The 18600-nt window shown below is 39.0% G+C and overlaps 1 protein-coding gene across 10 annotated transcripts in view; it reads left to right on the top strand.

Moving 5' to 3' along the window:
* Nucleotides 1-18600, top strand: part of LOC146600868 (histone deacetylase 9) — a 307621-nt gene that overhangs the window by 191292 nt on the left and 97729 nt on the right. The gene's annotated exons all lie outside the window — the stretch shown is intronic.

Raw genomic sequence — 18600 nt, 5'->3', positions numbered from 1 at the left:
AATTTGTAAGCTTTCAAGGGAGGTAAACAAGCTTTTCTCCCTCTCAGTTTAATGATTGTTTTTGCCCCTCCTAATCAATCCATTTTTCCCTTTGAGATCAATTCTACTCCATTTTGGGGGCTTATCGGTTGTAGGTGACAGCTGGCAATTTCCTCTGGCTTGCACAGACACCAAGTAAATCCTTTATCTTTCAAGTTAGATTGCAGGTGGCAGGGGGAGGATACTTTGAAGAATTTAGATCCTTATCTTGGGAAGGCTATGATATGTGAAGTTGGATTCTTCACAAATTTTTCCGTATCTCACTTCTAAGTTTCCCAAGCAGCTGTATGCAGAAGTGATGGTGTGAACTTCAGGGCTGACCAGAAGTATAGGCATCAGTGAGAAAAGTGATGGGACTTTTTTTAGTCTTACTCTGGTGCTCGTTGGAATAGAAATGTAGCAGCTGAAGCTTTTCTTCTACATGTTCTTTTTCTGTAGCAATAAACACTGTAAGCACAGATAGCTTCCCAGCCAGGGCGCTAGAAGCTTGATAACTTGAATGAGAGTCCAAATCTTGCCATAGTTGGGGATCAGGATTATCAGGGAGTAAGCAGGATGTTTTATATAGAGACATGTATGTAGATGTATGAAATATATAGTCTGATAAGTAGGTTTGTTGATTTTTCAGGGTCTCCTACTTAGACTGTACAATGTTTGTGTAGGCACTTGCCTCTATTCAATATTATCATAGTTATCCTTCTGCACTGAAGTAAATTATAGTAGGGAAAAGGCCTTCCCATCTTTTCACTATACCTTATGCTGTAAGGTAAGCGTGTTTCACGCGGCTATATTTTCTACATGTTGTTTTGGACAGGAATCCCGCTACTTGGGCCAATGACGGAAAGTCCTGTTGGGTCCACCAGGAGAAACAATTCAGTCATGTGCTTTATGTTATYATAATGTGTAATCTACATTTGCAGCTTTCACAGTCCCTCTAGGAAGTCGTTCTGACACCTACTGTTCAGTATCTTGTCAGAAAATTAGCAAAAAGTAAATTTGAAAGGTTTTGACACAGYGTAATCTGAACAAAACAAGCTTTTAAAAAATAGATGTTAAAGTATATACTGCACATCCTATACGGTTGCCATAATTGCTCCATTGATGTGTTATGTTTTCAGAACAAATGTTGTGCCTCWTGCCACAATATATCTTTACTCCTTGTTTCCCAMCTKAAACAGAAATAAATCAAATTTTATTCCAAATAGCTATAGACAAGCTAACTTGCATAAAAATGGATACTGCTAGTGAAATAAATTTGGAATGACATACCAATCTTCTTTGATTCATGGCATCATTGTTATAAATGGCGATAATCATTTTTAATCTGGTATGTTGACCACACTGAGTAATTTGAAAATTTGTATGCAATTTTTGAGCTGTGTGGAAAAGAATATGAAGAGAAGTACAATTAATGGCAAAGTCATAGGGACTAGAAAGTGTCCTGTTAGCTTCACAGTTTTGACTTTGTTATCTTAGTCTAATGTCAGGTTTTTTCCACATTTTGTGCTCTGATATAATTTTAAAATAGCTTCTGATCTCATAGAACATGTCAGGTGATACACTGAAGTAAATAGGGAGGGTCATTTAAGGCTCATCTTTAATATGCAAAGTCATTATTTTCCTATGGGTCAGATGAGGCCYACAAACCTGAAGGACTTGGTATAATTTGAAGCAAGTTCAGTCCTGTCAGCCATGAGYTTAGATTTCAAATTGAACCTTAAAAACTAAAGCGCGTATAAGTCTTTATAAAAACATTCTCCAAGTGCTATATGTGAATGTGTGTCAGTAGTTCTACCTTGCTTTTCCACAATAGCTGTTCTAAATCCATCTCTGTTTCACATTCTTTTTCATTTAACTGTTGTTTTTTKATAAACTGTCCAGCAATCAAAGTGTATAAGCTGCTTAGAAGTTTTGAATATATTCTCCTGTACCTCTGTACCTCTTGGAAGGCACTCAGCATTTCTCAAGGTTAGGCTCAGTGTTAAAATCATCACAGCTGAGATTTGTTTCTAATTTTAGATGTGACACCATCTTTTGTGATATGATGTGACTATGTTTGTGAGGAAGGGGTTAGGAAAAAAACAGTCATATCTTTAGCCATGTATTCAATATAAGAGCAACAAGGATGATAAAATATTGAGGAGGTGAATTTTGCTGGACTAGTAGATYCTCACTCTCACATAAATAAGGAAATAGCAAGTGGTCAAAATAAACATCTGCAACTAACATGTTAAAATTTGCTTAAAATAAAGACAGAGTGGAAAATCTATGTAGCATTTATCAATATTTACCATATACGGAAAGTGAGGGAGCAAAGAGATTGCTGGCTTGATGCAAAGTTTACTGCTGATGCTCTTCTCAACAGCTTTTTCTTTTTTACCATATACGGAAAGTGAGGGAGCAAAGAGATTGCTGGCTTGATGCAAAGTTTACTGCTGATGCTCTTCTCAACAGCTTTTTCTTTTCTTTTCTTTTTTTTTTTTTTTTTTAGTAGAGCTCATAAAGGAGATGTCAGAGCTGCAGGCAATAATATGCTGTAGGTGTGACCTAACCTAGTTCATTGCATACCTCTAACATTAGCTCACAATGTTTATTTTAAGCTCTTCTTTTAATATAACCTAGTAATTTCTTTGCTATTTTTTGCTTAATTGGTATAAGGCACCTGTAAACACCAGGGCTGAATGTCTTGGTAGAATGATAGCCCTCACAGACTTTTGTTATTGCTACTTCTAGAAAATTTGGTTTATCATAAAAACAGACTGAGTCACTGAGATGAGCTGTTTTTAAAATTTGCCTGCTACCGGTATATCTTTTATTTGAGTAGCCCAGCTTTTTACTGTTTGGCATAATGCTTGATGATATTTATCAACATTTAGCTAATAAAGGAGTACTGGAGCTAGTCTTGCGGATGCTTAGATGACTAATTTTATGCCCCAAAGGATATCTGTTCAGTCCTATGGGTGTGTAAGCCCAAGCAAGCCTGCGTCTTCAAGATAATGTGCCTTATTATTTATACGGCAYGATCCATGCGCATTGTTCTTAAACGAAGGAATGAGAACAGCCCCCAACTATGAGAACATACATTTGAAATAAAAATGTGAGGATTTCGTAGGTTCTTCATGTGCTAGTAAGTAAGATTRTCAAATCAGGAAGTTTGTGGCTGAAATGCATGTGGTCTGCAGAGTTTGAGGCAGACTGAGGGGAAGGAGAGGAACCACGAAAAGGTGGTAGCAGGCTTGCAGACACTATCCTGGTGATAACCAAAAGATTTGCTGAATTGGCTTAATGAACAGTGTTAATGTAAGCCWTGTTCTTTTGCTTGTTTTGAGCATGTTTTAAGCTAGGCATAAGAAACCTGAAGAAATGCTGGAAAGTTGGATGTCTATATTTTTAAAAAATAGATCTTAAACATATTCACAGAGCTTCACTATATKCTTTGCAAGCTCATACTGTTTGGTGAAGCTGACCATTGCTTTTAAGTCTTTGTAGCTTGGTTAGTGTCAGGCTGATACACAAGGTGGGTTGTTTTTTTTCCCAAACTGCAGTTTTTCTTTGTTTTTCTAGCAGGTTTCCACGTTCCATAGTAACTCTCCCTCTTCTGCACCCGCCTCCCCACTCCTCCTCCATTTCTATTCAACATGCAACTCCCTTTATGTTCCACTGTGGGAAAACAGTGTTTTCTCTCATGGAATAAAAAGCCTACGTTTGTTTCRTGTTGGCCAAAAACAGGGCATCATACCTCTCCATTTTCCCTACGACAAAGGGTAAAGCTGGCTCTAAAGAGATGATTACAAGTGATGAATAGCAAGTATGCAGGCCTCTCAGTGTGTTGTCAGTGTTCTTTTATCAGCTTTAAAATGCTGAGTCTTTATGATCATAGCAAAATAATGCTTTTTGGGTGCTTTCTGTTGTCTGTCCGTTGTCATTACACCAATTTAGAAAATAAAAATGTTCAAGAGTTGCCTCTGATTATTTGAGCAGGTGGCAAAAAAGGAAAGATCTCTCTCCTTTTTCACCAGAGAAGATACAAAATGTTAGCAGCAAGGAAACTTAAAACATGGCATTAATGAWTTATGAGTGCTGTGACCACCATTATCCTTTCCAAAAAACGGAATGATAGCCATGGCAAAATTGGCTGTGATTAAAGTGTTCTTTGAATTTGGGAACTGAAAAGAAAAAAAAACAGCAGTTAAGAGAAACAATTCTGAAGCATTTCTGTAGACTAAGGAAAGATGAAAGTATGCAAGTACAATAAGAAAGTAAGTAGTAAGGAACACATTTTGAATTGTATTTGATGAAGAATATGCAGGCTGTGAATAAGAAGAATAAAGAAATTGCAGGGTAAGATGTATATTAGAGGATCAAAGAGTAAGAAACTAAGTTGTGAAATAAAGTGATAAATATAGACAGAAGAAGATTAAAACAGAGAATTAGTGATCAGAAACTTATGGGACGAGAGATTATGAAGAACATTGTATAAAAAAAATACAGAATGCAAATACATGAGAGAGAAAACAGTAAAAGAGTGAGACGTTTATTTATGCAAGAAAAGAACGGGAGACCTAATAATTATTTGACATCCACTGTTCTTTGAGGAATACTTTGCATTTGCTTCTTGAGTTCAACGTGCAGAGATTATGGCCATTAAAACTSTGTGAAATGAGGTCTGAGTTAATGGGTTTGGAATAAATATGACTTCTAATGACTGTGGGGTGCTTTCTCAGCCTGTAGCAGGTCAGTGGAAGAGCTCATCCTGCAGAAGCAGGCCGACAGTGGCTCTGTGAACAGCCTCAGAAACTCCGAAACAGGAAAGTAGCACCAAGGTGGCAGCAATTGCAGTGAAAGTACAGTTAGAGTACAAAGCCATAAACCCTTCATTTGTCTAATGGGATGAGGGGAACTCTTTATGTTCATTATCACAGCAAAGAGGCAAATAATTTTTTCAGCCTGGATGGAAATATCTTCTATGTATGCATAATCTCCATACCCATTCAAAAGCAGAAGAAAAGAACAACAGTGCCTGGTAATGTCAGTGGTTTTCTGAGCATATCAGCTCAATTCCTCAGTCTAGCCTAAGAAGGAGAGTTTTAAGTTAGTGGTGGGAAGAAGAATAGCCAGGTATTGGAAACTTCTTAGCCTTTTTATTTTGCTTCTTTTTTTTCCCCTGAGATTTTAAGAAGCAAACCATGAAGTCAGCCAGCATTTCAGCAGTAAATGAAAGAAAAGGAGGAAAATTAAAGGAGGAGAGCAGGAAAAACAGTCATGCATCTGCAATAATTGAAGTGATAATAATAGCAAGAAAGGAAGATGTTGGAAAAATAGTCATCAGTTATTAATTTTCTCTTTGAAAACACCAAACATCCTGTTTGGTGAATATAGTGAAGTCAAAAGAAGAGGGTTACATTTACAAACATGGGTCCCACAGCTATACATAGACTGCTTTTCTGTTCAGTTTAAAAAGAAAAATCCTATGGAAATATTTATCCCTATTTGAGATTGAGGTTTCCAGAATCATGGGAAGGTTATAAAGAGGACTGGCTAGATTCATGTTTAGTAGAGGCAGTTCATCACAATCAATCATTGTTGAAATATCCTTATGCCAAAAATAGAAGGAAAACTAACTGACCATGCCAGGTCCACGCTGGAGATCAAGTAAATGGAGCAGATGTATATGACCACAGCTTTAAATGAGTAGAGAAAAAAGTCCTTCAATTGATCTCGTTAATTCTTCAATGTACAGCAGATTCTAAGAYGGAAGCCTGCATGCTTTYAAGAGAAAAAAAAAAGAAAAAAAGAAAAAGAAAAAAAGAATCATTTTGAGCTGAAGATAAAAGAAATGACTTTAACATCAGRCATTTAATATCTGATATTCATTGCTTGCCACAGCATCTGTTGCTGAACTGTGTTCCGCTTTGTGAATGGAAGTGTCTCAAAGCTGTAAACCTGGGAACCTACAGAGAGGTATAACAAATCTTTTCCTTTGGCCATGATTTTTTGCAAGTTGCAATGTTCTACTTACAGAACTACTTAAAATGTTCTGAAGAGCAGGGTAGGTTAAGAGAACACAAGTAAAAACAAAAAGCTTTTGAAAAATGAAAGAAAACATAGGCTCTTTGCGCTTGTTTCTACCTTTTAAGAAAAGCCAGCAACTCTTGTGGTTTTGGGAAATCACATGCAATTTTATTTCAGTTATAGCTATCTGAAACAACACAGGTTTTTAAAAAGCATTGACAGTCATAGGAAACAGCCTTGCCAATTCCTTGTGGCAAAATGTAGTTTACCAGTTCCTAACTGATGCTGTGCTTTAGAAATATTCTGGCCTAAATAAATAGTTTTGCCTAAAGAATTTGTATGTTCTCTACTTCCACAGTGTTGAACACCCTTAAAGCACTTGTCTTCTAAATGCTAATGTGAAATACACTGCTGCTTTTACTGCTATTTTACAGACTGAGATCTGGAACACCGAGAACCTATCTAGCCTCTGATCACTGTGAAATCTGTGATCAGAGGTTTCAGCTCAAGAGAACATTCTTTTTTATATAGCAGTGGTTAACTATTCCCCATATAAAGGCACTTTTACGAACTGCATGATAAATATATATGGATGTAAAAAGCATCATGTGATCTTTGAAATGTCACAAGAAAAAAATGGAAGTTTATAAACTAAAAAATCGAATACACAAAAAAATCACTGGTAGACTATATATATTGAATGGGTATTTTCATTCAGTATGTGAATGAAACGCAAATTTCCTGCCTGGCAGCACCAGRCTAAGACTGCTGCAGGCCTCGCTTTCTGCCAGTGAAGCATTACATTGCTTCAGGTAAAGGGACTAATGTTACCTTGTCAAAAATGGAAACGGATCATCTATGCTAGTCAGAAATAGATTATTGGCTCTGCATGATCCTGAACGGCATGAGACGCGTTCGGCCGAGTTTGTTCCGTTCTACCTGAAATCATGTAATGGCAAAGAACCTTTTTGAAGTATACAAGGATCCAAAGCTCTTTTGAGTCAGACTGAATGTTGTCATATCTTGTATCCAAAATTAAAATTTGACAATGGTTTTGTTAAATGTAAAGATGGCCAATACTAGTCTACTTCAAGTCTTGTGTGTTGAGCAGAATAGCATATAATAAGCCTTGCTGTTTAGCCTTTTTCTCTTGCACAGAAGACAAAAATAAATGTAAAGCTTAGCAAACAAAGTGGCCAAATTGTATGGATTATTTATCAGCCTTTCGTGTGACGTCAGGGCAGTCTGGAATGTCCCTGTGTCCTCTCAGGGCACGAGTGGCATGCTCTGATTGCTCTCTCTGCTAGCACAGGAAAATTACAGACTAGAAGAGTTTTGTGTGTGCGCGCTGGAAGATGTGGAGGAAATTGTGTGTTAGCTAGACTGAAGAGTTAAGCCTAGGTTTTAAGTCAGTCTAAAATAATCTGAAATTTTACTAAAAGTGAAGACATAAGCAGGAGTCTTGTAGAAGTTATTTAACCCAATATTCTATTTTCTGCATGACTGGAAAATGCAGAGTATGTACTACATTAGAAACTAATTGAAGGATAATGTTCTCATTTTCAAATGAGACCTTATATTTAGTAAAATAATGTAATTTAGATCTCTACCATCAAAACTAAAAATGGTAGAAATCTGTGGGTTTTCCAATGTTTTGTTTATGGAATTCTATGACTTTTTCTTTCCTTAGTGTTCAAATTAGGCCTGCTGTTAATCTTGTACATATCTTTAAATGATGTTGGTTAGTTTGGTTAGTCAGTTACACTGATGCTACRTATTGACTTCGCAGTATAGATTTTCTGTGAGGTGTCAACCTCTTCAAGGTGAAAGTCCTCCYGAAACCCTGTAAGGTCGCTTGTAAATGGAGTTCTGGGATAGGACAACACTGTCTGAGGGATCTTGAACTCCTGTCACTGTGGTTATGGCTTCACCAAACAGAAAAACTACTGGTGACAAAATGGTCTTGCCTTCCTCACTTGTGCTTTTGGAGCAGCACTGGAGAACTGATGGTGTCCTTTAGGATGAATGAACAAATACATATAACCTTGCCATCCTGGGCAGGGAGAGGAGAGGYATGGGAGTGTGTAGGGAACTTGTTCAGGTGGTATGGCCCTGTCCCATCAAGGCAGACATCATTCTTCTACTGATCAGCAGTGCAGAAGCACTGAGACTGCAGGAGCTGGTTTATTTTAAATTTTCTGTACGTGTGTTGGGCAGAGATGGCTGCCCTCTGATTCATGCATTTCCTAGAAACACAGTATTTCACAATACCACCTAAGAAGAATGACTAAAGGAAGTACCAAGGTCATTCAATCCTGTCCTCTGCAGTTTCAGACCACTGCTTAGAGGATATGTAGTTGCTAAGGGTCTGAGGACCATTTCTGTGCTTTCCTTCTCCCTTCCCTCCAAGACAGCACACGGAAAACCCCCAAGTGCCCTGTAACAAGCTTACGGTCCTTGGACAGGAGACCAAGTACCACAAAACTGCTGAGTGCCACAAGAAGAGTGYGAGAAATGAAAGCAGTTACCAGGGTCATTGGCTGCTGGTGTCTTCAATACTAAGTAATTTGTTTGACAAAAATCTAGATGAAAGCCACAGTACTGTAAAAGACTGGCTGATGAAATATTTCTTTTGGCAACCATCCTAAGTGTATTTCTAGCCTGAAATTCTTTTTGGTAGGTAAACCTTGGAGGTTTCCCTTTGCAAATATAGCCAGTTGCTCAACCTCCCAACTCATCCATTTTCTGATGGGTCCCAGAATAGCATAAAGCCTCTCTGAATTGCTAGAGGCTTTCTGCTGTGTGTGAGAGGACACAAAGCGAACAAAAGTGAACATAATGATTTAGGCCCCAAGTTGATAAAATACTTAATCGCCATATGTTTTAAGCAAGAAACTTGCTTATGTAGCTCTCAGCTTAAWTTTTTATGTGGTTTGTCAATGTATGTTCTCGTCAGTATTCCAGCTACCGTTAGTGACACCAATAGCTGAAAAAGTATTGTTTGTTTACATTGCTTATACCCCTCCACATACACATATGGCCTCTAGGGGATACACATTTTGTACACCTGTAAATACTGATCTAAAGAGAAAAATGTGGTAGGATAGCTTAAAGTAGCATTTTCTTTGAAGTTGGCTGGATAAAACCAATTCTGCTGTGTTACTTCAAATAAATTATTCTTTAAATATAAGATTTCACATGTGGTCTGAGAATGGAGAAAGACGTTTGTTTAGAATGGTAAGCAAATTAATATTGTAAAGCACAAGAGTGCTATTTTTAGAAGCATTTATACTGGGAGTTAAAAAAAGCTTGACCAAACTTAAGCCCATTTCATCACACCAGTAATTTACTTATGTAGGGGTTTTTTTTTTTTTTTCAGCCATATTATTATTATAGTACAACTATTTTTGGTTAAGGTGGTGTCGAATTTTGTTGCACCCTGTATGAGACTACACAAAACCAGACTTATAGCTTAATTATTTTTYTTTGTCTTCTGAGATATTGAAAACTTACTTACTCATAGTGAGCAAACCATTTTTAAAGTGTGTATGCATTTTTTATTTGTCTAAGCTGCCTCTATTTTTTTTTCTGGACTTCTAGCAGATGTAAGGAGAGGAGTTAGTACTGTTCAGGCTAAGAATACACTAGGCAAGCTACGTGCAGGTTTTTCCATGGACATCACCCATATGTGATACCTACTGCCTTGAACAGTCTAGCTTTTGTCACTGATTACAGTTAGCCAAAAATGCTACTTTCCCTGTTTATAGCAGGATTTTGTGGACTATAGAAAATGTATCCATTTTTTCGTAATGTAAGTAAGTGGACTAATGATAGCACTTTAATTGCATTAATTTCAGACAGGAAATGGAAAAATATATTCTAAACTGCAGGGAAATATTCTTTGGGGTTTATTTCACTAGCCTTAGCTAGTAGGGGAAGGGGCTGGAAGGTCAGTCCTGGCAGATACAGGCCAGCTCATCTGTGACTGGTCCCTTACCTGAGACCTGATTCCTGATACTTTAGAATCTCTGACTGTTGACTGAAAAGTCTGTTTTTGATGACATTGTGAACTATCCTGCCAGCCTTTGCCCTAGAGTACCATCAACAGAATATCATCAGAAAGTACTTAGATGGATTTCGTAAAGCTGTGTTATTTTTGGAACAGGCCCCAGGTCATGAGTTTGATTCTGCATTTTGACCACTCAGAAGCTTAAGCCCATGTGAAATAGTCTGTCATCTCTGCTGTGGCACTGGGATGCCAGCATTTGCAGGTTATTTTTTATTAGTTAATTCATTTATCTCTGGTCTGTCTTTTCACAGAAGCTCTTTGAATTGAAGTGCACATAAGAGCTGTCACTTCCTAGATTCCTTCTTCTGCAAGAAATAAATAAATCTCATTAGAGTGGGATGATTAGAATGGGAGTGTTGTGTGAACATGAGTTCAACACATGCTATTCCAAATATCCTATGCTTTCAGGGCAAACTATCAGTTCTTTTCTGTGTTTTTTTTTTAGCAACTGTACATTTACTTTTGATGTTTGATACAAACATCATGGGGATAGGGATGTCTAACCTCTGCATGTTCACAGAACTTTATTTTTTTTTGAGTAGTTTCAGGCTCAGATAAGTTTGGCAGTTTACTGTGAACAGTTCTCTTTCTATTATCCAAAAAATTGTTGGACTTCAATACTCCAATTAATGAGGAACTCTGGATAACTCAAGAATTATGGCTTCAGAGACATCCAATAATACTAAGTCAGCTTGGATCCAGCCTTGTCTCTTTGTCCTGGCGAGCTTGAGCACTTGCCTCTTGCTACCAAACTGGAGCCGGAGAGGCAGAGGGGGAAGCATGGAAGCAGGAGCTGCAGCTGCCCGCATCTGCCTGCTGATGGTGTCCACTTCCCCTCCAGTTGTTTCACCTCATCTATTGGACAGGCTGCCTAGCAAATTGTAAGTTGTGTAATTTTGCTACATGAACTTGAATAATGGATAAAATCCCTCTTTGGGCTGATTCTGGCCTTTGAAATACCAACTGGATATGTCTACTTAGAAAAAGTCAGGAAGGAATTCAAGTTTTGACATAATGGCATATATGTTTTGATAGTACCATAATATATTATAACAAAAAGTATTTTCAGTTATACTGAGTAGCCAGGTTAAGATTTTCAAGGAGTTTACTTAGCTTGGGTGAGAAGTTTTATTTCATCAGAATGCATTCTAATTTTCCATTCTGGATTATGAAAGCTTGCTTTCAATTGTATTTTTGTTTTTCTGTTTGCAGTCTCTAAACTTGTTGTTTCAACRAGGAAAATTAAGATCTTATTGCTTCCCAGGAGAAATCCTCATTCCACTGAAGTCAGGCAAAATAATTGCAGTTTATGCACTGAAGTCACAGTTTCATCCATTTAGCTTTGACTCAAATTCACTGGCACAGTAAAGGACAACTCCCAAGCCAGTGAACTTATCACATTTTGGTAAACTATACACTAAAGAGCAATCTGATGTCTCTTACCAGAATTCAAGAAGAGGAAGAAAGTCGGATGAAAAGCGGATCCGGGTTCATTGAAACATTTTGAAAAACAGGAGAGAACCAGAACCAAGCTTAGCTTCTGTCCTGGTCCAGCTAACCAGAAAGATTTTGTATGGTTTCATAACGTTATTGACTGGTTTGAGATGTGACCTTTTGATAGCACAGTAGCAGTCAATTTGTTACTGCTCTTAGAGGTGTGTTTGCCCATGTAAGGTTGTTTCTCGTTGTTTTTGTATGCTCTTAAGTAAAGAAAGCATGAGAGATCTTGGAGGTGAAGGAGATGTGAGCAGAGAGCACAGAAGAAGAAACTGGCATGTTTTCTCCCACTGCCCAAAACATAGCCTGGCATCTCATGTTTACTCTTTGGCCCACGTGTTGAAAAGTGGCCTTCCCAGTGCTTTATATAAAACATTTTTTTTCTTGGCTAAGCTTCCAATGGTTTGTAGTTGCAGTTCTCTCACTGTGTAAAGTCATTCTGACTTGCTTTAAAATTTAATAGAGAAACAGTTGCCCCAGTCTGCATAGGTGGTTGTGTAGTGTAGTTGAAGCACAAGATGGAAAAGTGCTATACTATTGTAAGCAGTGTTGATAGAGGGAAAAATTCAGAAAAACCCACCTCCTCCCTCAGTGAATCTAAGTCTGGATTTAGAAAGATCCTTAGACATACTTTTAAGCTTTATTTGTCTTAGAAGAGGAGCTTTGAACAGCAAAGCAAAGCAAATATTTTTCTTTTTTCAGAAAATCATTTTTTCCCAAGATGTTTACAATGAAATCCATTGTGCTACTTTAGTAAAAATTATCAAGTCTCATAGGAAAAGAAATGTATTTTGGATTAAAATATAAAAACAATGCAACTCCTCTTTTCAGGAGACTGAAAAATTGTAAATTTTAGTTACTAGTGCTCCTTTAACTTAGTAAATAATTCTTACTAATTCTTAGTTTCTTGGAAAATACCTCCCATGCTCACCAGGTCTGGCTTGTRTAAATTCTACAACAATATCTACTCTGAGTTTGCCCCGTAGAGGTGTTGGAGCTTTCTTTCCAGAGGCAGGGTCACTGGTTGACCTAAAACTCTTTATAAGTTGCTGCAATGGTTATAACTTATGTTTAAAATGAATRTAATATAAGTTATGCTTAAAACTTCTGGCTTGAATATTTCTATTTTATGGATTTTTCTTAAAGCCTTGTTTCTTAAAATAATAAACATTTACTGCACTACTGGACATCTTGCCGTATGTATATACAGACAGTGCCAAGCCACTTCAGCACCTATCTCAGACCTTTGCGTTTCCAATTTCCAATGGTTTTTCAAACCTTTTCTTATTGTTGTATCCATTCCTAGTTTTTTAGCATTCTTTTTCAAATATGTACATTGGAACAAGTTACAGTATCCCAAGAATATTCTCCTTGCTATATGCATATCACCTCACCACTGTTACTCARTATAACCTTGTTTATGCATCCAAGGATTTTATTAGCCATTTTGGTCACAGTGTAATCCTAGGAGCTCATATTTAGTTGGCTATCTTCTGCTGTGATCCTTTGCATAGCCCTTGGTTTTCACAGTACAGTTCTCCAGACAGCAAGCGTGGCCTACATTTCTTGGCTTAAATCCAAAAAAGCACTTAAACCCGTGAATACGTTGTAAGCTGGAGATGCTGTTCATCTTGATTTTCCAGCYATAGGAACTTGAGTCTCTTGTCCAGGAATTCTCGGGGTTCAGGTCTACTGATGTGGTCTGTGAGGCAACCACGCATCAGGATATCCTGTGCGAATTGCTGCGTGGAGGTACAGATTATCTGCTCCATATGCATGCAACGARCATGGAATGCCTGAAGTACGCTGCGTGTATTGCAAGCTGTGATAAGTTATGTGCTGTAGGGTTGGTGTATTAGTCCAGGTGGGTCTAGTGCAGCTAGACATCCCAGCACACATGCATGTGCTGCTGTCCAAGAGAGCTGCACAGAATTGCGGAAGACCTAGTAAATCTCCTTTTGCGGCTTCTGTTTGCGTTATTATGCGAGGGCCAAAGTGCTTTGCTGGACTGAGGCATCTATTTGTTGATATCTGACTTTGCTTTTGGCTACATGGCTTGTATTGTTCTCTCGCTTTCTTTTTTTCTTTTTATTATTTGGGGTTTGTGATTCAGGAAAATATCCTTGAATCTATTAATCATATGCTTAACTTTAGCCTTGTGCCTATAATTAAGCATGTGTTTTTGAGGTGTTGTCCCAAATTGAGGATTTACTTTTAGTGGAAGTATCTATGTGGATGGAAAGACATATTCTCAGAGAAGAAAGAAGTGATAAGCAGCCAAGAGAGCTATCTCCAAAAAACCCCTTAGCTAATCTACATGAGAAGGATAATAGGCTCCCTGTATTGCTGTATGAAGAGGTGGTAGAGACCCATACATTCATCGACTGCAACATTCCTCATCCTTAAAACTTTGTGAAGTTTTATTCTCCCATTGTTTGTCACAAAATCCCTGAAAGCTATAGATATGTTTTTCTTTGTCCCAGGAAATTCTTTTGAGGCCTGAACTGAGCTTAAGCTTATTTAAAAATACAGTTTTCTTCTCCTCACTTGAAAAATGTCCATTCTGTGGGTTCACGACATGGCAAAGAACAGGAACGTGTATTCCTGCATGGGGAACGCCAAAGACTTGCTATATAGAAAACTAAACAGAGACATTCCTCCACTCCCTCTTTCCACACAGAGCATATCGATTAAGTGATCCATTTTTACTTGTCCAGGGGCTTGGAATAGGGATACTGTCCCTTAGTTCTAGGAGGGAGAAAAAACAAACTACTTGTACTTCTCCAGTGATTTCTCTCTACCCTCAAACCATCTGCTTCTCTGAGGTAATAGTCTTCTGCTGTTCATTAACCCAGTTAATCCTCTAGCATAAGGTGTAGTAATTTATGCTGGATGTTTGGATTTCACATGGTACTAATGATATCTAATGAACTGTGGCTACAGAAACATCTGTTCTATACAATAGTGGTTTTTTTCTTTTTAATCCTAGAAATTAAGTGTACAGAAAATTAGTTAGGAGCTCTTTAGGTTGCAAAGGTTAGAACTCAAAACTTCAGTACTGAAAAATGCCAGATTTACTGTTACCTGTGCAAAGTTTATATAGCTCCCATTTGTTTATACATTATTTTATACTGATAAGTGTCATTACTTGATCATTTTTCACAGACTACTTGTCTAATAAGAAAGGAGCTGAAGTAAGGTTGTATGGAACACCTGTAAGACTGGGATATCCTAACTTGAGTGTGTGACTAGAAGCTAAATAACATCTCTTTAATTTAGTTTTTATGTAACTTTATATGCTGGAAAGCTCTACAAAAATGAAGCAATAAAGGAGAAGAATCTAAGAATTAATTTACAAGTAAGAAACTGCAGAATTTTGGAACTAAAGTAATAATGAAGTTTCTGCTTCAGAATAATGTGAGTTATAAATGGGATTTGCTAAAAAACAGTAATATATTGTTTGTGCTTAACAAGGGAAGTAGGAACAGAAAAGTTCTACTTAATTATAATGTTGCTGAGTTAATAATGCAGTAGAAATCTTAGCTCTTTTTAATTTTTGAGTGCTTAATTTTTTAGCCTTACTGTTGCATTAATGCTGTTTCCCAGTTTAATTTCCTTAGAGTTATTTGGTTTAGCAAATCAGGAGCAAAATGAGAGAAACACATTGTGAAACTCACTGTAATGATATCATAGTGCTACTAAAATGCCTTACATTTTCCATAAAGTTGTTGATTGCATTTAGAGTCACCTCYGCAATGTTAAATCATTTCAACAGTTTACTCTTACCTCTAGTTCTCTAAGTTTAGGAAATGTGTTGGAAAAACTGGAACAAAAAACTCATGTTCCTGTGTGAAAATGTCACCTTATAACATGCATAGCTTTAAAAATAAAAAACAGATTTACTTCAGGCATGAACCCTTCATCCTTCCCCTATGGGACTGTAAGGAAGCTATATAAAATCATGTGATCATACAGTTACAGACTGGGCTGACTCAGCAAAGTGTTTAACTATGTGTTTAAATTCTATAGAAATCAATAGAATTTAACATGTGCTTAAATATTATGTTGAAAAGGGATGGATTTACACAAGGGCTTTAAAGTTAAGCCTGTAGCTTTTCTGAAGTAGGCCCATTATACCTTGGAGCGAGGGGGAAGAATTCAGATTGTAAAAGCCCTACCTTTGGGGTGACTGACTTAACAAGTCAAATATTTTAATACAATTTTTATATATAATCTAAAATAGAAAACACAATGCAGTAGTCATTACAGTCTGTGAATTAGCTAACATAGCATACATTATATGTCTGTCATTTTAAAATATGTATGCCAAAATTAAGAATGCTTAAAGCTAAATATCTGGATGTACATTTCTACTCTTGAAAATAGTTTGCTTTTTTTCAGCCATTGAGCTAGCTGAAGTCAGATCTGTGAATGCTCACTATCTTAAAAAAGATGAAGCTATATTTTTAAGAACATAGAAATTCATATGGGTTCCTAATAGCAGGATCCCACACTTGGAAGTTTTCTGTGCTAAGGCTCCTTTTTGCTTATTCCTGCAGTGTTTCCCTGTAATATGAGACTGATTATTTTGAGGCATTGGGTCACTAAACGTTCTGGTTGGCTCAAAGGCGTAAGCAATTCCACTATTTTTAATTTATTTCTGTCTATGTTGGAGAAGCTTTCTATTTCTACTGGTGGTCCCTCGTACTTTTGTCAAACATCTCCCCTGGTGCTATACATTTCCCACAAAAAATGGAGTATATTTATTTTCAAGAGATAAAAGAACGTTTACTTTCTCACTCCTTTCAATGTAAGTTATTTATTCTCTTCGCAACATGGTTACAGATTGAAACACTCCAGCATCAGTCCCGGTGGTCTAAGCAGGTCTCCCCGAGGCAGTGCYGGGATCCCTGCGGATGAGATAGAGCAAGTGGCCCTCTGGGGACCAGACTGGAACGGTTCATACACCAGATCAACCTGATTACTGGCTAGTCTGCATCTGCGCTAACTCTGTGGCACTTGCCGAGAGAATGCTATGAGTATTACTTTAAATGTTCACGACATCAAAAATTGTCAGCTTTAAACGTACCGTGATAGGTGTGACACTAGTCCTGCGCTGTGACACCCAGCTGGTCGCTGTGCTGCCCCTAACTTTCACCTTGCCCCTCCGGAGCTGGGCTTATATTGTCTGCAGAGCTTTAATTCGTCCAGAGAAGKCCTCTTTTCCCTTACCTTTTGCATGGCAGGGCCTCTTTCCAAAGTGGAGAAGGGAAGCAGAGTTGCCTTGTGTGTGTGGTAAATTGGTGAGGGCRGCAGGGGGAGAAAAGGCAGGGAGAGGGGGGTGTTGGCTTGGGGGATCCTCCTGGGAAAACCCCAGTGTCGRCTGCTGCAGTCCCCATCTGTCCGAAGGGACGGACCATAGCTCTCAGCAGGAGTACATGATGCGGCATGTGGAGGAAGAAATGGTTTAGGAGGAAGGGAGATCTGAGCCACAGACCTCCAAAATGCCTTAGATTATGCAGAGGTCATAGGAATGTGACAACACTTTGGTATTGTGAATCTTTTCTTCGATATCAGAGTTGTGAGAAATAATAATAATAAAAAAACCTGTTAGAACAGTTCACTTCTTGGCCAAAAGGCAGAAGTGAGCCTCAAATATTGTCCGGTATTCTTGCGTCTCCAAGAATAAGGAATGCTTGAGATAGTCCAGAGATTTGCTAGATCTTCTAGAAACCCCTGAGACAAGCTCTGCATTGGCTTCTTCATTTTGGTGAGTAACCACTGCCCTGTTGTCATTGCCACTACGCTGAGTAGGAGCATGGAGGGACACTCAGCGCTTTGGAAGGTGCCTGGCCGAAGCGAGAGGCTTTGATCACCTCTGGGGACCAGAGAAGTAAAGTTTCATTTCTGGCAGTGAAATGAATCTTGGCTTATCCAGGTATAGGTTTATTAATCAGCAAACAAAATGTGCAACGTTTGAAATAGCGTTACGAAAAATTAGCTTGATGCAGCATGCGTGAAGCCTTGCCAAGAGCCAGAGGAGTGTGGTGCTTTAGTCTGACATGCAGGCAAATGCTACGCTCCTGAAAGCGCATCGCCTCGTCAAACCGAGAGAGATGCAGTGCAAATTGCCTGGTGCTTCTAAATATAAGTGTGAGCGACTCAGCCCCATCCAAATTTTCATAAGTCAACAGAACAGTGCATAGTATGCAAGCGTGTCTSGTTTGCTGTGCCGCAACTGGTAACTTACTATAAGAATTGTATCAAGTGTGCTAAAAATGGAATTGCTGCTCAGAAATGAAAGTGTGAAACCAGCTCCCTCATTAACATGTCCCTCCACGTTCAGCTTCCCCGGCAGCCCCCCCAGCAGCTTCAGAAATCGCCTCTCCTGAGCCGACTGCAGCCCTGTATCGAAAAGGCAGCGGCCAGGCTCTCCCGCTAAAGCCAACTGCAGCGTAGCCAGAGAAACGGGCAACAAAAATAGCACACCAGGATTGCTGTGCGTGGGTGAGGCAGAAACCACATTATGAGCAAAAGCTTCCAGTATTATTTTAGAACCAATACAGAGGCCTTCGCGTTTTGCTCGCTTTTGACAAAATCCTGCCCGGCGGGAGGGGAGGGCTGGGGGGCCGCCAGAGCCCGACGGAGCGCGGCTGTGCCTCGCCTTCAGTTGCGCCCTCGCCCTCCGCCTCCCTCCGTGGCGTGGCCGTGGCGGTGGCGGTGGCCGTGGCAGTGGCCGTGGCCGTGGCCGTGGCCGTGGCGTGGCCGTGGCCGTGGCCCGGCTGGCGGAGCGCGCAAGGGTTAAAGGCGCTCGAGGGCGCGCGGTGCGGGAGCGCGGGCTGAGAGACGGGGCCTGGACAGCTGTGTTTGCTGGGGTATTTTTAAATGCCTTAAGGCCGGCTCCGATCACCCGGCCGCGCTTGACCTATTTTTGGCTCGGGCCAGCCATTGTTCTGTCCCTGCCGCCTCGGGGCCGCCGCGCT

This window comes from Rhea americana, unplaced genomic scaffold (assembly GCF_003343005.1).
Source record: "Rhea americana isolate MKP2758 unplaced genomic scaffold, rheAme1 scaffold_112, whole genome shotgun sequence".
Classification (NCBI taxonomy): domain Eukaryota; kingdom Metazoa; phylum Chordata; class Aves; order Rheiformes; family Rheidae; genus Rhea; species Rhea americana.
This window is presented reverse-complemented; position numbering and strand designations above follow the sequence as displayed.